The sequence below is a fragment of the Pelobates fuscus genome, chromosome 8, assembly GCF_036172605.1.
Source record: "Pelobates fuscus isolate aPelFus1 chromosome 8, aPelFus1.pri, whole genome shotgun sequence".
Taxonomy (NCBI): domain Eukaryota; kingdom Metazoa; phylum Chordata; class Amphibia; order Anura; family Pelobatidae; genus Pelobates; species Pelobates fuscus.
The window spans coordinates 150280661-150300979 of record NC_086324.1 but is presented as its reverse complement, the minus strand read 5'-3'; the positions used below and the strand labels follow the sequence as shown (position 1 = coordinate 150300979).

Sequence of the window (20319 nt, the reverse complement as noted above, 5' to 3'; positions counted from 1 at the left end):
CAGAACTCTTCCCAACTAGCCTGCTATACTGAAGAACCACTGTTTTAACAGTAGCTTTCTTTGGATCTCATCCCCATTGGCACAAAATGAGGATTACCATCAGTTGTGCCCATACCTTGTACCAGCACTAGATGCACATTTTATAAACATATTTATACAGAATTACTTACCAGGCAAGGCGCATACCCATTGTGACACATAGCTCTACATATATTTAGAGATCTTATCTTTGTCTTCAACTGCTCCATAAATTAATTGCCGATCTTGTTGACATTTTGATTGAGAACTGACAGCAATGGGGAGGACTTACCTTCTAATTACCCTGTCTGTTTGCCTTCCTTGTTCTTGTTTAGGATTTCTTGAATATGGAGGAATTTTAAAGGTATTTCAGTGAAACATAAGCATTTTTGAATAAAGATTTTATTATCGTTAAAAAAAATATATATATTTTCGTGACAATTCCGCGTTAAGAATACTGCTGTGTAAATCAACATCCCTTTAAAGTCCCCATTCTTTTTGAACTTAGTGCAAAAGCACTACGTTTTCATTTTCTGAAAAGCGTCTCATTTAAAAAAATGCAAAAATTTTTCTTTAATATCCCCTGAATTGTCTCTCTTTACCATCCCTGATCAGTATAGCAAAGGCGATTTGGCTCCGAGCCAATGTTAGATAAGATCCTTCTTTGGAGTTCCAAGGCAGAATAAAATGATCATAAATGATTTTCAGTTACTACTGCCTGGTAATTTAATATATGAATAAATATAAATTGGAAAAATGAAGGGACTTAAAAAGTTTTCAAAGTTCAGACTGTACGGTTTTGTATCCCAGTGGGGGCATCTTTACAGATATAGATATTTAAAGTAATTAAGATTGTGTGTTCTATTTCCAAAGTTGGCACAGAATGTGTATATTTGTATTTATTTACTGCTTCCAGCATTTGAGTTAATTGCAAAATTACAGTTTTATTTGATGGAAAATGTACAATGTTGGACCAGCGGGGGCGAAAGAAAAATAAACTGCGTTATGCAACATATTATCTGGCAAGAAGAATAGCTTAACTATTTACATACATTTTGTAGATTTTCCTTTAAACAGAATGCAGCTGTGCGTTCCTTAACGACAGGTGTGTCCAAAGGTAGACGCCCAGCTATTGCAGAACTTCAATGCCCATTATCCTTATTTGAAGAGTAGGTACAATTAAATTGCAATTAACAAACAGTGCAAAGTATCTATATGGATGAATGGTTTCTAGGTCTTCTAATATGCCTTATATTGAAATTATAAGACATTCAGTAGTTGTAGAGAAAAGCGTTAAATGAAGATTGCACAGATCTTTGAACTAGATTGATGATGTCATAATTATCTTGTAGAGGTTGAAGCATATTCTGTTTATTTTAATAACCAACTGCAAGCAAAGCACACTCTAAACACCATACCCACTACAATGCACTGTAGTGGTTACAGTACCAGGAGTACTTTGGTTCAGTGTTTTTCAACCATTTATGTAGACGTGCCCCTGCAGGTCTAAACTAAAAAAAATAAATATCCCAAGTACCCTTGCCAAGAGAAGGTAATTCCTAATGAAAGGTCTAGACACTGATATCCAAGTTAATCCCATATTGGAGAACATACCTGATTAAAGGTAGTAACGAATATTTTGTAAAATAAATATGACACAATGTGAATATTGTTTCTGAAGTCACAATATACTCAAAATATAATACACACATAATTATGACAGAGGACACGGACACACACATTTACAAACAGAGGAAACTGACACACACACACAGGACACACTCACTGACAAACACATATTTTCTCACACACACTCAAAAAGTATTATTTTATTATCCGAAGTATAAAAGATCCTTAAGATTACAGCTACTTCTCCACCTCCATTCTCCCCCGTCTGGGTAAGCAGGTGCCTACTAGGCCTTAACGAACCGCTGGCCGCCTTTTGGGACGTGATAAGGTGGCCAGCTCTTGGCATATCCTCCTGCCTTTGGTGTGCGTACCCTGCTTGAGAAACATTCTAGTTCCTAATGCAAGAATGAGTTAATGTAGATCTATCTTATTTATAAAGACTTGCAAGGCACAGTATTGGTGCTTACATTTACCTACGTGTATGATGTTAGTATGTTTCATTTAGTGATCTTGGCACTGCATTCCTTAATTAGAGTAGCAATATGAGTATTTTCCCTGCTCTGCTCTGAACCAGTAATGGTGTTTGTCCCCAGAGGATGTCTGATCAGCCAGCAGTGTCTGCATTAATCATAGTATCACTCTTGAAATTGCAAGTCTGATCGGTAACAAACAGTTGCTTACCAATCGTTTGTCTGAAACATTCTTTTACTAGCTACCTGAGGTATGTCCTTTGCTAATTGCTCCCAGGTAGGTCTAACCCCCTTAGAGATCGTCCTGCAGTTCAGACCTGAATATCCCCAGCTTTGACTTGAGGCCGTTGTTTGCCATTCAGAGAATAGGAGATAACATTCTATACAAGTAGCTTGCATTTCCATTGATGTTGGTGTACTTGAGCAGCTGATCTGTGTCAAGCTTGATTGGCAGAGTCCTAAGGCGCAAAAGGATTAGACATTAAGTGAATGGACCCAACAGGATGTGGTAAGACCTTTGCAGTATGCAGATTGCAACTAGGGATTGATTTAGGAAAGGCTTTTCTTAATGTAGCACCACCTGAGGGTTTAAGATACAGAATGTACCTGCCTCGCGACCTGTAACGCTGTATCAGAAGCAAGCTTTCATTTGCCTCAAGACATGATTATGGAAAAAAAATCTTCCTATCATTGATCGGTTTCTATTGCTTATGCTATTCGGATCTGAAATGCACGTTATGCAGACTGATGTTTCTAAAATAGGAAATCCTTACAGGCAGCCATCCAGCTCTTGTCTAAGCACAGTTCCCAATATCCCCATCCAATATGCACTTAATTTATGCAAATATATTATGTTTAATTCAGTGGTGTGCATTTTTCCCCTAATATGGTCTGTTTTACATTTAAAATGGCATTGTCGTCTTCTCCCCCCCCACCTCCCCCCCCCAAAAAATTAGTATTTCAGAAAGATAGAATCTTAGGGCAGAGTCAATGCCGACAGCCGTCACCAGTGACAGCTGCAGGGAATTGACTGTGTCTGAGGAGGATCCCGCAGTCCCCCGTAGACCTCAATGCTCTATTCTTGCACATGGGCAAGTGCACAAGAGTGACGTTGGTGACAGTGCCACTATAATGCGTACCTTTTGGGACTATTTAAAATATTTAATTTTTGCTTATAATGGCTTCCTTGGTATGTACTTGGCTGGTGGCTGTAGTCAGCCTGCATTTTACATGTAACCAGAGCTGACAAGAGGCCGAAGAGCTATGTCACTAAGCATGAATTAAAGGAACACTCCATTGACATTTTTATCACATATTAACTGTTTAGTATATATACCACCGAGGAAAACATGGATGCATTTTTTCTGCATGTTTTCTTTAGGGTTCTATGGGGAGAAAAATGCTTGCAAAAGCTGCAGACAACCGGTCTTTGCAAGCTCCCCCCCCCCTCCCCCTCCCCGTCTTTTCCCAACATACGCTTTCGGTCTCTACCATCAGAGGCTTTCTGTTGAGTAATCTTTGTGGTGGAGCTGTGTGTGCCTGAGCACATGGAAGTGTGGCATTCCAATGCTTGAAGGCAGGCACCATCTAGCCCAGAAGACAACCTTTCCACTTGTGTGAGAGACAGACGGCGGTGTGTTTTTGGCCCTGATATCTTTTGAAGTCGGCATTTTTAGAAACTATCAAAAACTACAGACTCGACACATGATGCACTTCAGCCAGCTAGAGTACATTATGTGCCTGGAGTGTTCCTATAAAATCTGACTTGAGATATCTATATAAGTATGTCCAACGATCCCTCTCTTTCAAATCTGAAATAATGTTGTATACAGGGAGTCCTGTACCAGTTATAATTTAAAATAGGATAGAAGTACACCAAAAGCTGTTTCTTACACAGGTGCCCGGTAAGCAGACATACATTAATAAAAGCTGCCCAGACAGTGTAGAGATACCTATACTAAGTACAGGTATACACAGTGGGCGCCAAAACCTATATGCACAGATGTTGATTTATGTAAAGAAATGGAATGTGTAGTAATACAATATCTGTGAATTACATTTTGGGCAACCCTAATGTAAAGTGTGTGTGTGCGTGTCTGTGTGTGTGTCTGTGTGTGTGACGATTGTCAGGTAAAATAGAAGATCCCTTTTTTTTGTAGTCCATTAACTCTTTGTTAGAAACCCCTTTCCTACTGTCACTCCATGAATGAATTCTTCTCTCCATGCTCCAGTTCCATAGACTGATGGAGGCGGAATGTAAATGAATAAAGCCAACTTGCTACAAAGAATTATTATGCACAGACTCATTATTATGCTACTGATCATTGATAGAATCCTTATCGTGCAGTTCCAGAATGACTGATACCTTTGTCTGCTTCCTCCCTTGTCAATACTAATGTGATGTAATTTTCGCTGCCTAAGATGATGTGTTGAATGCTTTTCTTTAGCATGGCTGTGAGACTACTTTTATGTAAATTACTGGTCATCTGAAAAGTTGACATACATAGCCGTGAGAGGTTAGAGCAGGGGTGCCTAAAAGGTAGATCCCCGGATGTTTTAGAATTACAACTTCCATGATGCCTTGTCATTCTAAAGACACGCAAAGCATCACTAGAGATGTAGTTCTACAACATCTGGTAATTCACCTTTTGTGCACCCTTGTGTTTTCGAGTATTGTACACAAGTGAGCCAAAAGTCACCAACAGATGGATGAAGGGCTTTTTAGTGCTGTATTTAGATGTAGCTGATTTGCTCTTCCCTTTCCACAGCTCATTGCCCTCCCTTTATATGTCTGCTCCTTTTACAATACAGGCAGCATAGGAAACCTACACCAATGGAATGTATCTGCTGGTGGACTCCCTTTCTTTTAGTACTTTGATCCGTTTTTCAGGACACTTTTTATACCCTCACAGTCCTCAATAAACTAGGAAAATATGGGCATTAGTAATCATTAGTAATAATGTGGCTGCATGTGTTATTTGTGTATGTCCACCTGTGTATAATGTTTGTGTGTGAGCTTGAGCATAATGTATGGGGGAAATGGTTGGTTGGTGGGTAGGGAGGTAAATTTGCCTGCTTTGGTCGATTTAATAGTTTTTTGGGGTGCACAGGGGCATGTGGCTACTAGGAGTGATATATGTAATTGATTAATAGGATAGGACAGGGTGGGCCAGTGTGCTCCTGGGTAGATTATTACTAGTTCAGTGATTTCCAGTGGCCCATAATGGTAGAATATCCTGTAGTATACAGAGTCAACTCTGCAGTATATCCTGCATATCCTCCGGTCTCTTTCTTCATGCGTCACTCTGAATTGGACAAGTCCTATTTCCATAGGTTCCTCAGGGTCGAGAGGAATATTGGTTACCTCTGGAGTCTTCCTAGGAACAGAATCATAATGAGGCAGCAAGGAGGTGTGTTGTTGGTACTTAGTCTCCCTGTTTCTGGGAACCTGGGATCCTCTCGAGCAGGCCTTGGCACAGTGGTTTTGCTAGAGGTCATGCATTGCAAGTCCATAGCAGTCATAAAGGATTCCCAACTTTCAAGGACAGAACTCTTAGACTGCAACATCTGGTGTGCCCATGTTTCGATCTTTCCAGACAGCAGGTTGATAGCCATTCGGACCATTATAGTAGTCAGTAGCATAAGTCGGATTCAAGGCAAATTCCAATTTGCAGTCCACCTTAAAATACTTGAAGGATGTGCGGCTACCATCAAATTTCTCAGGCAAAATTACAAACGGCTCAGGATAAGCAGTTTCTGGGGCTGGGCGTACTGCACCTTTAAGAATCATGACTTCTCGCAACTCCAAAACAGTATGGGCCCGGCTAGACACTCGCTGGGTACGCTACTTGCACATTTCTGCAGACTCCATGATGATCAAGTCTTTTGTCAGGATCTTACCTGTGGTGGGAGTCTGTAGCGCAGATATGTTTGCTCACCCTTGCAGATAGACACAGTCCAAGGTGACCAGATAGGAAGCCACCTGGACTGTGAATCTGTGCATGGGGACTGTGCAGGAAAGGTGATTCCAATGCAGTACCAACAAGGACACAAACAGCAGGATAGTCAAGGGATAGCCGAAGTCAAAGGATTCTAGAGGTTAGGATAAACAAAGTCAAGGGATGCCAGAGATCAGGATAAACAAAGACAGAAGCCGGGGTCAATATGGAGATCAAGAGACTGGAACTGAACACAACAATAGGATCAAATACTTGATAATGTTCCCAGGGCGAGGCAGTGCTTATATACCCAGCGGATGACTGATCAATATCAGTTGAAGCACAGCAATAGACGAAGTCCAGCCCCCAGTGCTGCAGACAATCAAGGTAGAACAGGGCTAGAAATATTCCAAAGAATAGCAACTGCTGTGGCTGAAATGCAGTATAACAGGCCCAGGACAGCAAGGGACCCAGGTTCAAATCCCCTGTTAGGCACTTCTGGGGCGACCACGTCTGGATGTCACGGATGAGAACCGTGATAGTATGGTCACATATACTGAGGAAAAATAGTTATTAAAACTTTTTGCCTTTTCCTGGTCTAAATTAACTAACCTATCCATCTCTGTTTTCAGTGCAGCTACACTTTCATTATTTGTGTTTTTAGTATTTATGTACTTATAATTTAGGTATTTATGTATGTCAGGCAGCATTAGATACGATGTGGTGTGTATTATAGGAATCCACAGCAATAAAAGTTTGGTATCCGTTTATCACTTTCTTGTCATATCTCATCCACGTCTCAAAATTTCAACTCGACACAAGCCATTGGCCAGTGGCAATTTTGCTGTGTCAAGTCGATATTGAAGGCCTATCTAGTAGCATACAACTTCAAATGTTATGCCCTTTGAGTGTATGTATATTTCGTATATCATTTTATTTAAAACACTAATTTTGCAGTGCATTCATTTTACAAATAGTAATAGATAATTATTCTGTTTATTTATTTTGTGCATTGAAAATCTAACATACGGCTCCTGTTTTTTTTTTTTTTTTTTTTTTTTACCTGACGATTTGCAGGAGTTGTATTTTTTAAAGCAGTTAGTGTCTGATATCTGAAACTTTATGAAATAGAAAGTATTCCCCTGCAATTTGTTTTGATGCTTGTTCAACCATAATAATCTGTGCTATGACAGCTCTTTGGATTTCAGTATTAGTTACAGCAGTTACCACTTTTGTATCTGTTACTTATTTTAGGCACGCTGTTGATTTGCACAGTGGACAATTATAAAAGCAGAGAGATTTGATTAACATGATTTCAGGTCACTCAATTAAGCAGTCGGGGGCTTTAATTACACCCAGACAACGTGAAAGTGACATTCATACCTACCTTGGATACTCATTGGTCAGATCTGCGCAGGGGAGACCTTGCTGTTTTTTGAAATACCAGATAAAAATACACATTTATATATGAATTTGAATAATATACAGATTTTTTTTTTCCCCATTTAATTTCTTCTCAAGTAATGATTGATGCAACAATGAATAGTAGGCGATTGAAAACGACTTTGATTATTTATGCTTGAATATTTTCTCAGGAAATGATGCACAATTTGGACCTTGATTTAATTTGTTTAACCCCTTAAGGACCAAACTTCTGGAATAAAAGGGAATCATGACGTGTCACACATGTCATGTGTCCTTAAGGGGTTAAATAAGATTCAAAAATTATTCCATTCTTTTGGAAAATAAACTTCAAATGATTTGTCTACAGAAGTCACTGTTAAAGTCTACGGGAGGTATTTTAGAGGAATCATTTGAAATAGTTTTTTTTTCTTAACAGAATAGAAAATAATTTGTGAGTCAAACAAACAAACTTGATTCAGTTTAACTTTTTTTCTTGTTTTTTTTTCTTTGAAACATGTCTGACTGCCTAATTTTTTCCAAGTAAGACAATGTCACCCCAAGTAACTGCTTGAGTAAACCCCTTAATTTAGTTTCCTGTCTCTTGTTAAAGGACCACTACAGGGAGTGCAGAATTATTAGGCAAGTTGTATTTTTGAGGATTAATTTTATTATTGAACAACAACCATGTTCTCAATGAACCCTAAAAACTCATTAATATCAAAGCTGAATATTTTTGGAAGTAGTTTTTAGTTTGTTTTTAGTTATAGCTATTTTAGGGGGATATCTGTGTGTGCAGGTGACTATTACTGTGCATAATTATTAGGCAACTTAACAAAAAACAAATATATACCCATTTCAATTATTTATTTTTACCAGTGAAACCAATATAACATCTCAACATTCACAAATATACATTTCTGACATTCAAAAACATAACAAAAACAAATCAGTGACCAATATAGCCACCTTTCTTTGCAAGGACACTCAAAAGCCTGCCATCCATGGATTCTGTCAGTGTTTTGATCTGTTCACCATCAACATTGCGTGCAGAAGCAACCACAGCCTCCCAGACACTGTTCAGAGAGGTGTACTGTTTTCCCTCCTTGTAAATCTCACATTTGATGATGGCCCACAGGTTCTCAATGGGGTTCAGATCAGGTGAACAAGGAGGCCATGTCATTAGATTTTCTTCTTTTATACCCTTTCTTGCCAGCCACGCTGTGGAGTACTTGGATGCGTGTGATGGAGCATTGTCCTGCATGAAAATCATGTTTTTCTTGAAGGATGCAGACTTCTTCCTGTACCACTGCTTGAAGAAGGTGTCTTCCAGAAACTGGGAGTTGAGCTTGACTCCATCCTCAACCCGAAAAGGCCCCATAAGCTCATCTTTGATGATACCAGCCCAAACCAGTACTCCACCTCCACCTTGCTGGCGTCTGAGTCGGACTGGAGCTCTCTGCCCTTTACCAATCCATCCATCTGGCCCATCAAGACTCACTCTCATTTCATCAGTCCATAAAACCTTAGAAAAATCAGTCTTGAGATATTTCTTGGCCCAGTCTTGACGTTTCAGCTTGTGTATCTTGTTCAGTGGTGGTCGTCTTTCAGCCTTTCTTACCTTGGCCATGTCTCTGAGTATTGCACACCTTGTGCTTTCGGGCACTCCAGTGATGTTGCAGCTCTGAAATATGGCCAAACTGGTGGCAAGTGGCATCTTGGCAGCTGCACGCTTGACTTTTCTCAGTTCATGGGCAGTTATTTTGCGCCTTGGTTTCTCCACACGCTTCTTGCGACCCTGTTGACTATTTTGAATGAAACGCTTGATTGTTCGATGATCACGCTTCATAAGCTTTGCAATTTTAAGAGTGCTGCATCCCTCTGCAAGATATCTCACTATTTTTAACTTTTCTGAGCCTGTCAAGTCCTTCTTTTGACCCATTTTGCCAAAGGAAAGGAGGTTGCCTAATAATTATGCACACCTGATATAGGGTGTTGATGTCATTAGACCACACCCCTTCTCATTACAGAGATGCACATCACCTAATATGCTTAATTGGTAGTAGGCTTTCGAGCCTATACAGCTTGGAGTAAGACAACATGCATAAAGAGGATGATGTGGTCAAAATACTCATTTGCCTAATAATTCTGCACGCAGTGTATAGGCACCCATACCACTTCAGCTTAATGAAGTGGTCTGGGTGCCAGGTCCATCTAGGATTAACCCTGCCTGCTGTAAACATAGGGTTAATCCAGCCTCTAGTAGCTGTCTCATTGACAGCCGCTAGAGGCGTTTCCACGCTTCTCACTGTGATTTTCACAGTGAGAAGACGCCAGCGTCCATAGGAAAGCATTGAGAATGCTTTCCTATGGACTGCCTGAATGCACGTGCGGCTCTTGCCGCATATGCGCATTCAGCCGGTGGCGTCAGAAGAGGGAGGAGAGTCCCTAGCGCCAAGGGAGCCCGGCGCTGGAGAAAGGTGAGTGTTTAACACCCTTCCTCCCCCTTCAGCCTGGGGAGAGTGGGACCCTGAGGGTGGGGGCACCCTCAGGGCACTATAGTGGTCCTTTAAGACATGTTAAATTTCTAATTCTGGTGCTTTTGATTATTAAAGGGACACTATTAGCTTCATAACATATGTTTCTTGCATAGGTTAGAGTGAAAGTATGCCCCTTGACTACTGGTCACCCTGAACTTATTAGCGTGACTCTGTAGCAATTTATAAAAAATGTTGTAAGCCCAGGCACATAGTGACAGATGACTACTTCTAAGTGTTTGGATAGACAGACATAGATGGCAAACAAATATGCCATACACAACACGATAAATGCATTATGTCCTTGATTGACTCTTTAATCCACTACTCTATTTTGATATTGGGGTAACCAAAAGCATCATTGATCCAACTTTTAAGGTCCCTGTCTTCTGCTTTTCAGAACATAACACAGAAGCCTAGAATATGACTTAAGTCCATTACAACACAAATGTATGCCTTCAGATTGACTAGGACAATGCAACTCTTTCCATTTCTTATTAGACATGCATGCATGTCTACAAGATACCCTTTTTGAGAAATATATTTGTCATCCTCCTGTTTAATTTTAAGCATGAAACTGTGACAAATTTAAGCTGTTAACTTGGAGTCTAGACTTTTTCCTCTCAAGCATCGAAGTGGCATTGTCGCATGCTGTGCAAGACTTTTAATGTTTCAGAAAGATGCTGGTGAACCAATTGTAAGTTCCTAACTCATAGTTATTCAAGCCTTATGCATTTAACGAGAGAATATTGATTTATTTTCTACGCTGTGTAGTTTATAAATATGCATTAGGATGTGGGCTTATCTGTAACTTTTTTTTTTTTTTTTACTTTTTTTTTTTTTTTTTTATCTAACGCTGCAAATTCATCTGGGTAATGAATTTGATATGCAGGGCAGTTTGCTACTGCTAGCTAGAAATTTCGCTTTCCATTAATTCCAAATTTGCTGGAACAGAAAACCGAAGTTACGAGTGACATAATATTTCAGCAAAAATATTTGTTTTTTTCAAGTGATAAAATATTTTGAAGCACTGCAAGAGTCGTCTATTAAAGAGATGTACACTGTTCTTGTGTCCACAAGAACATGTATATAAAAAAAAAAAAAATTACTTTTTTTTTTTTTTTTTTTTTTTTTTTAGCCAAGATGTCTTTGATCCATTGATGATGAAGGTTTGGACACAATCTAACCCATTCTTCTAATTTGGAATATAACGTAGTCCACTGGTTTCCAAACAGTCCTTAAGGCACGCCTACCAGTCCGGGATTAAAGGATTACCCAGTTGTGTCAAAGATGTTTTTAGAAAAAAAAAAATCAACAAACACCTTGACAGTTCTAGGTAATCCCTAATTCCTGGACTGGTAGGCTTGCCTTGAGGACTGGTTTGGAAACCACTAATGTAGTCTTTACGAGATACTTGTTTTAGTGTATAACATCTTCTCCAGTTTTTTAACCACAGAATGTTCTCTATCCTTTCTGAGGGTTGCCCAAACCAAGACGATCCTTTTTCACTCTTCAAGCTTGACAAGAGAACTTGCAGAATCTACTTAGTGGATTTATTAAAGTATTTTTTTTTTTTTTTTTTTTTACTTTATTGCACAATCTATAGTTTTTTTTTTTGTTTAGTTTTTTTTGAGACAAGTAGCAAAACTAAAGGTTTCTTGGTATTTATAAAATATATTCCTGGCTGGTTAGCGGACTTGTCTAAATAACATATCTTTAACAGCTGGTATGGTGGTGAGTATGAATGTGACTGGAATAGGAGATATTGAAGCTACTGGGAGTAGAAAGCGATACAGAGAATTGACAGAATATATTCCAAAAGTGCAATTTTGAAAATGGTATGTCCTCTTTCAAAATTCAGTATAGGTAACGTGTACCAAACTGGACCCAAACTTCAGTTCCACTGAAACATAGATGTTCATGATTGTACCGTAGCTTGTGCCATTCTAGAAGGGGTGATCCATCCAAATGGTAACAGAAGGCTAATGTATATGTAAGTACAGCAGCTCTTAGACCCTGTCTTTTTTCTTGAACACTGTTCCTCGGTTTTATTCATTTTTCTAATTGCACAGTCTGTCAGGTTTGGACAGTACAGTGACATCTAGTGGTAAGTACAGGAGTGTATGCATACGTTACTGTGTTTGCTGACAAACGTTCTCAATTTTTGAATTCTTACTCGAGGACATACGTTTCGAATGACTAGGGATATGATATGCGAAGGTCTGAATCGAAAAAATCCATATAGAATTGCCAAATTGGATGAAAAACATATTGCTTATTTACTATTTATGTTCAAAGTTAGGTATTGTACTCAGATTTTGTATTTCTCTAAAAAAAAAACAGTGAACTGCATTTCTTTGACATTAGTTGGAATTTGACTATTTATAAAATCACTAAACCTCGAATGTGAAGCTGTGAATTCTTTGAGTTAATTATTTTAATTCCCAAATAAATCATCTCTGGGTCAATAGTTGCTGCCAGCAGACAATCTGTTAAATGACATTAAGTAAAAAGCAAGGGTAGCTAAAAGGACGGAAATGGAATCACCTTTCAAAAAGAAGGGAGACTCTTTGACTCGTGTTCCATCCGGAGAGAGTCACAGTAAGAGTAGTCTCCCATGTATGTCAGGGAAGGGAAAGCCATGTAAAAAATACATTACATATATATATATTCTGGTAAACTGGGGCAGGCTGGAGCAATTGGCTTTTTTTCCTTTACGTATTGGGCAGCACAGTGGGGTTTAACAGGGAGTTTAGTGAGACAGTGAATAATGTACTTTAATGTACTGGGCTGGCTGCCTGAGAGTTATAAGAAAGTGATCGCAGTCAGCAATCACACTCCTATGAGTAACAGAGCTGTATATGCTGAGATATCGGAGATCCCAGCATGTATTGGCTGACTGAGAGTGATAGGAGGCTGCCTGAGAGCGATATGAGTGTGGTTTAGGGATCAACCGATATTGATTTTTTAGAGCCGATACTGATACCGATATTCTGTGAACTTTCAGCCGATTTAATTTGCCAATATTCTGTACATTTACCATTTTGGAAAATAAAAACTATTTCTAAAGGTAAATGCACAAAATATACATGCCACGTGTAGTGGATGCAGTGTGTTTAGACAGGGGAGCTATATGTGTTTGTGTAGTGTGTGTGTGTGTGTTTGTGTAGTGTGTGTGTAGTGGATGCAGTGTGTGTTTGTGTAGTGTGTGTGTAGTGGATGCAGTGTGTGTTTGTGTAGTGTGTGTGTGTAGTGGATGCTTTGTGTGTTTGTGTAGTGTGTGTGTGTAGTGGATGCTTTGTGTGTTTGTGTAGTGTGTGTGTAGTGGATGCAATGTGTGTTTGTCTAGTGTGTGTAGTGGATGCAATGTGTGTTTGTCTAGTGTGTATATAGTGAAAGCAGTGTGTGTGGGTAGTGTGCCTGAAGGGAATGCTGTATATACTAAATGCAAAGTGTGTGTGTTTGTGTAGTGTGTGTATATAATGAATGCAGAGTGTGTGTGTGTTTGTGTAGTGTGTATATAATGCAGAGTGTGTGTATATAATGCAGCATGTGTGTGTAGTGTGCATTATATAAACACACTACACAAACACACTGCATTATATACACACACACACTACACACTGCATTATATAAACACGCACTATGCAAACACACTGCATTATATAAACACACTACACAAACACACACTGCATTATATACACACACTATACAAACACACACACTCCATTATATACACAGTGTGTTTGTGTAGTGTATGTGTATATAATGGAGTGTGTGTATATAATGCAGTGTGTTTGTGCAGTGTGCATTATATAAACACACTACACAAACACACTGCATTATATACACACACACACTGCTTTATATACACACACTATACAAACACTGCATTATATACACACACTATACAAACACACACACTCCATTATATACACAGTGTGTTTGTGTAGTGTATGTGTATATAATTGAGTGTGTGTGTGTGTTAGGGGGCATTTTTTTATTAAATTATTATTTTTTTTTATATGTTTTTTATTTTTGTTGCCCCTTCTCCCTGCTTGTTGCCTGGCCAGGGAGGGGGGATATAGCAGTCCTTGGTGGTCCAGTGGCATTGGCTGAGCTGCAAGCGTTTACTCACCTCCCAGCAGCACCTTCAGTGGCTGAGCTGCATGCGTTTACTCACCTCCCAGCAGATCCCCAGTGTAAGTATCTCGGCCAGCGTGCCGCGCGGAGCGTTGCCATGGTAACCCGTGGCAACGCTCTGCGGCCGCGCGTCTCGCGAGATTTACACTGGGGAGCTGGAGGAGCTGCTGGGAGGTGAATAAACGCTTGCTGCCCGCCCCCCCAGGACCGCCGGGCTTGTAATGAGCCTGGCGGTCCTAGGAGGTATTATCGGCAATATCGGTATCTGAATTGGTCGATACCGATATTGCTGAAAATACCGAATATCGGCCGATTATATCGGTAAAACCGATAATCGGTCGATCCCTAGTGGGGTTGCTGCCAGCATGTTTGGTTAATGTAATTTGTTAATACAGAACATTGGCACCGTTATCTTCAATTTGCCCAAAAGACGACCAATAATCTATTTTCATCGGCTCTGGAAATATGATATTGGTTGTTCCCTTGTCCTCAGGGCTTCTTATAATATGAACCAGATAGACTTGTGAGCACCCTAAGATAATGTGCAGACTGTGAGGGGTTAATAATACATTTATATGTGTGTTAAGTAAACTGTTACATACATAGGCGTGCGCAACCTATTGTATTAGGGTGTGCACCATAAAGCACAAGCACACGCCGCGTGTATATATATATATATGTATGTGTGTGCTGTTAGTGTGATGTGTGTGTGAGGGTGCTGGTAGTGTGCTATGTGGGTGAGGGTGTTTGTGTGTGTGCGCGCTTGTGAGGGTGCTGTTAATGTACTGTGTGTGAGGGTGCTGTTTGTGTGTGAGAGTACTGGTAGTGTGCTGTGTGTGCGTTTGTGAGGGTACTGTTAGTGTGCCTTGTGTGTTTGTGAGGGTGCTGTGTGTGTGGGTGCTGTATGTGGGTTGGTGCTGTGTATGTCTATGGGTGCTGTATGTGTGTGGGTGATGTATGTGTGAGGGTGCTGTGTATGTGGGTGCTGCATGTGTGATGGTGCTGTGTATGTCTGTGGGTGCTGTATGTGTGTAGGTGCCATGTGTGGGTGATTGTGGGGGGTGGAGGTGGCCTTCTTACTTTATGTAGGGAGGGGGGATTATTGTTCCTTGCTGCCTTTGCTGGTGGTCCAGTGGAGGTGGGGGCAGTTAATACCCCCCCCTCCCTTGTTACCTTATGTAGGAAGGGGGTGGGGATCCTTGCTGCTGCCTTCCTTCCCTGGTGGCCCAGTGGTGAGTGAACTCTAGCCTGCGGGGCTAGAGTTCACTCTCGCGAGATCTGAGCGTTGCCACGGCAACGCTCAGATCTCGCGAGAGGAACCCGGCGGAGCTGCTGGCAAGAGCTCCCCGGGTCCTCTCCTGCCTCCCTCACTGCCTCCCTCACTGCCTGTGGGTCGGTGGGGAGGGAGGCTGAGAGCAGAGCCGGCACTCGGATAGCGCTGGCTCTGCATGAGCCGACAGGGGGGATCCTGAGATCTCCCCTGCCGGTCTCACTCCATAGGCGTGCCGCGGGGATTAGGGTGTGCCCAGGCACACCCGGCACACCCCATGCGCACGCCTATGGTTACATACCTGCAACAAAAAAGAATAATTCTGAAATGTTTATGCCGTGTGAACTTACATTCTATTGACGTATAGTTTTTTTAATCACCATATGTGTAAAGGCAACCTATATCCATACCAATATAGCAAATACACTAACAATATCCTGTTCACTGCTCCTGCCCGTAGCTTTCGGAGCCTTATCGCAACGTTCTGCTTTTATAAAATAAAGCTGAGGGCAGTGTGAAAATAGAGGCTTATACCTAGACAAAGCCCTGTGTCTTATTAATGCCTTGGGTGACCTTTATTCACTGCGTTATGAGCAGAAGTTATATTAGCAGAAAGGACTCAAAACAAAACCTCTCACTATTTGCCCCCCCACCTTTAAATTCCTGGACCCCCATTACTCTTGGCTCTGTTCCACTTACAATTGAATGGCGGCTCTGCTGGGAGCCTGTCTTTTCTGAAGTATACAAGGTAGCACAGCTTGTTAGAACACTTTACAGTTTAATTTTGAAGGCTGATGTCAGGTCTCCTGGCCAGTTGTTCCCCATAAATCTTGATGTACTCTCCCAATAAGTGCAGGGCACAGTATTATAAAAAAGGCCCGTGTCAGTTGCTCTACGAGGTGGCTCTGCAGTCGTAAAAACAATTTACTTTACCAGCTGATGGTCTCAGACTCGAAACCTTGAGACTAAAGTAATAACATTTAATGTTGTTTGTGTTATATTTCACCTTGAGTATATTTAGAAGTAGAACGGCTTTCTGTGGACACCGGGAATTCCATTCCACAAGAGATAATCCTGTGTACAGAGACAAATAGGTGACATGGTTTTTGATTTTTCAAAAAATGAACTTGGGGAGATTTAAGACAAGAACAGCAGTTATTCTTCAGCAAAGACTAAATAAGGAAAAATCACAGTGGGAACCAATAGTATTTTGCCTTGATTAATCTCCTCTCTCATTTCAGATATAGCTCTATAGCTATAGGGATTGTTTTTTTTTTCTTTTTAATGTATGTTTACAGAAAGCTAGGGGTACAAAATTAAATACCAATATTTTGTTGTAGCAGCATCTATCTTTTGGTCTACGTGTCTCTATTTGTACATCTGTTTGGCTATTTCTATTGTTATCTTTTTTTCGATTCAGTCTGCCTATTTAGCTGTCAATCTATCTATGAACTGAATAAACAGAGCAAGCTCAGGATCCATACCAGGTGAAGATCATAGGGAATTGGATAGACGGAGCCCCATGTTATAAAATGTAGTAAAACAAAAAAATAAAAAATGTATATCTTCTCTGCATTGTCTAGATTTTACCTTCAGTAGACTGTTTATGCTGAAAACAGTCCCATCGGGTTGATAGGGGATCCAAAGGACCCCCACTTTGTCTGGCATTTTATTTTAATTGATTAATATTTATCCACCGGCAGTTTGAGTTGGAGGATTTAAGGTGGCACTGTCATGTTTTTTTTTGTATTTTATTTTTTATTTTTTTTATAAATATTGGTTTTTTAAAAGCTCATATAGATAGACTGATTTGGAAGCTCATTCAATGTTTCATAGAATTCAAAAGAAATCACAAAACAATTTAATGCAAGAGCTGACTCTTGGAAAAATGTGGAAGCACAAGCTGCTGCTGTTGGTTACATTTTGCTGTTTCCCACTTGGTCTCAAGTTATTGTCTATGAGGTTACATGTTCTATTTAATTTTATGCTCTTTCCGTTGCCCATCACTCTTTCAGTACCATGGACAGGGGAGTACTTTATCACTAAAAGGATAAGGAACACAGCAGAGCACACACAATGTAACAAGAGAGTGTCACTAGCATGTTTCAATTGTACTCAGAATATATAAATCCACATTCACAGGTAGGAGACAGTGTTATCCTACTCTTGGTGTGTGATTGTTTTGAACAATGTTCCTTTTTGTGTAGGGTAAATAGAATATACTTTTTTGTGAATGCAGATGTGCATGTGACAGGACAGATTACATTCCTATTAAGTGTTAAACATAGTAACATTGATTATTTTGATTCCAACTAAAAGTCAGTTGGCCTCTCTACTCTGATAATTAAGTATCTCAAATCTAAAAATAAAAACAAAAACAAAAGCTTTATTATTGATTTGCTTCCAGAATAGCAATCTGTTTTTTTTAAAAAAATTTAATGATTGTATTTTTATTTTTATGTTTTTCTTTTTATTGAATTCCTCAACTGGAAGACTGTACCATGCATCTACAACCCTCTACCTGATGCTTACATTTCTTTCCACCACACTTAAATACTTCCTCCAACCCTTTTTTTTTTTTTTTTTTTTATGATAGAATGATGCTCTAATGTGTTTTTTAATTAAACTTTAACTTACCCTAATCCAGCGCTGTGCATGCTTGCCCTGCTGTGATTTGATTGGACCATTTTACTGGCTCAGGGTGGATGTGTGTGCTCTTACCCGGCGGAGGGAGTGGGAGGGAGGTAAAGAAGGAGAAGTAAGGAAGGGGGAAAAAAAAGAGGGTTAGGGATGAAGGAGGGAGGGAGGGAGGGAGTAGAGACAAGAGCTTCCCTCTTGCAGGCTCAGTTACATCTGTTTCCAGCGTGCAGTGCATGCTGACGACAGACATAAATTTCGCACAGAATTGACATTAGGCAGTCTGGAATGTGCAGTGTTTTAAGGAGAAATACTGCGCATCCAGACTCCTACTACCATGACCACTTCAAAAAGCAGAAGGGGTCCAAGTGGTTAAAGTAACCCTTTAAAATTCCTCCCTATATATGTAAATTGTTACAATGAGGTGGAACACTCTGACATTAGAGTCACAAGAATCTCCCTTATCCCAAATAAAATAAACATATTTCTTTGAATTTTCTCTCATGTATAATATGTATTACCGGACACACATTTCTACTCGATGCTTTATTAGAAGTCCCTAGAACAACATCATAGATTTATATCCTGTAACTAAATCCTGCGCAGCCTATTTCAGGGGTGGGGAACCTGCGGCCTTAAAGCCACATGTGGCATTCTAGGTCCTTACGTGTGACTCTTTTGAGTAAATCCACATTTTACAAAACAAATCCTTTTTATTTGTATTGATACATTTTTGTGACTTGTGTGCGGACTTCCACCATGAAAAGGTTCCCTATCGCCTGCCCTTTAATTTTGAAAGCATAATTATAATTTGGTTGTGATAACACTTCCCCACCCCAGCCTCTATGCTCTCGTAAAGAAGGAACTTCAGTTGTCCAGATCAGCTTTCTTGATTCACATGTCACTTCCTGTAGCGGTACTTACCTTATCCGGGGGCCGGACGCGGTCCTCTCTTCAAGCCGCGCGCGGTCCTGCGGCTGCACGAGCCGCGCGCGGCTCGTCTGACTGTTCAGACAGGAAGGCGGGCAGTGACCGCGAGAAGCGGTCACGTGTCCCGTCTGCAGCTAAGAGCGCGCCGCGAATCTCGGGCGCGCTCTTAAAGAGACAGTGGGAGCCTAAATTGCAAAAAGGCTCCCATTGGCTCCTGTCATGCCAATCACCCCATACACTTACCTGTTGGGGGAGTGGAAGTGACAGGAGCCAATCACATTAGTTTGAAGGCTACTTATACTTACCCTTTTCCCTTAGTTCCTTGCCCTATCGTGGTTTCTGCTACAGTTCCCTTTAGTGCTTGTTGTGTTCAGTTGTGTTTCTCCGTATTTGACCTTGGCTTTGTATTCTGACTTCGTTTTCGCTTTATCCTATTCTGTACTGTTTGCCGGCTTGCTGATTCCTGTGTACCAGTCCCCGGCTAGTTTTCGTTTACGCTGTCTCTTTGTGCCCTTGACCTCGGATCGTTCCTGACTCTGTCTTATCCTATTACGTCGAGTCCGGCCACTCTAAGGTCCGGTAGACGTATCTCTCCTCTGTACTGTCTTCTGTTAGGCTGGATCCTGCGTGTAGGGGTATATACTCGTTACACTTCCCTTGCTTACTGGCACTGATCATTGGACCCCCCATCTCCCTCCCTGTGCTATATCTTAACTATACGAAAAGACTTATACGAAAGAAAGACCGTGTTCGAGAACGGGGACATTATTTGTTTTGTTTGACTTATTACTAGGCTGGGGTTTTGGTGCCATTTTTATGTGGTCTATTAACACATTGCGATAAATTTTGTTTTAGCAAAGTATAGGTAACAATTCACCCTAGCTGATCTTAAAACAGTGAGAAAGATTAACTGGGTTATGATCTATAGATGTTTGAAGAAACTCCGGGATGTAGTTTAGATGACAATGTTAAATGGTTACAATTTGTAAGTCTCTTTAAGTGCTTAGTGCTCTCTTGGTGTGAGAAGATTAATTTATAAGAACTTGCTGCCTCTTAAGCTCCACTGTGTGTTTTATTTATTTAGTTCACGTTCTTCTCTACATACTTGAGCAGCAAATATCCTCTGCCATTCGTACTAACAAGGCTCGATTCTTGGTCATTGTGACTTTTTTCTGAAATAAGTGGGATGTATTTGTGATCTGTTTCCGACAAGAACATTTTATATCCAGATTATTGTTCCCACTATTCTTTTTAGTCTGTATTGATATAAAATAGTTTTTAGAATACATACACATTTTTCTACCACTTCATTTTGTTCTGATTGTTGTCACTTCTACTTAAAGCAG

General features: G+C 40.3%; 1 protein-coding gene across 1 annotated transcript in view; it reads left to right on the top strand.

The window, feature by feature from the left end:
- Window positions 1-20319, top strand: part of MAD1L1 (mitotic arrest deficient 1 like 1) — a 784552-nt gene that overhangs the window by 433970 nt on the left and 330263 nt on the right. The gene's annotated exons all lie outside the window — the stretch shown is intronic.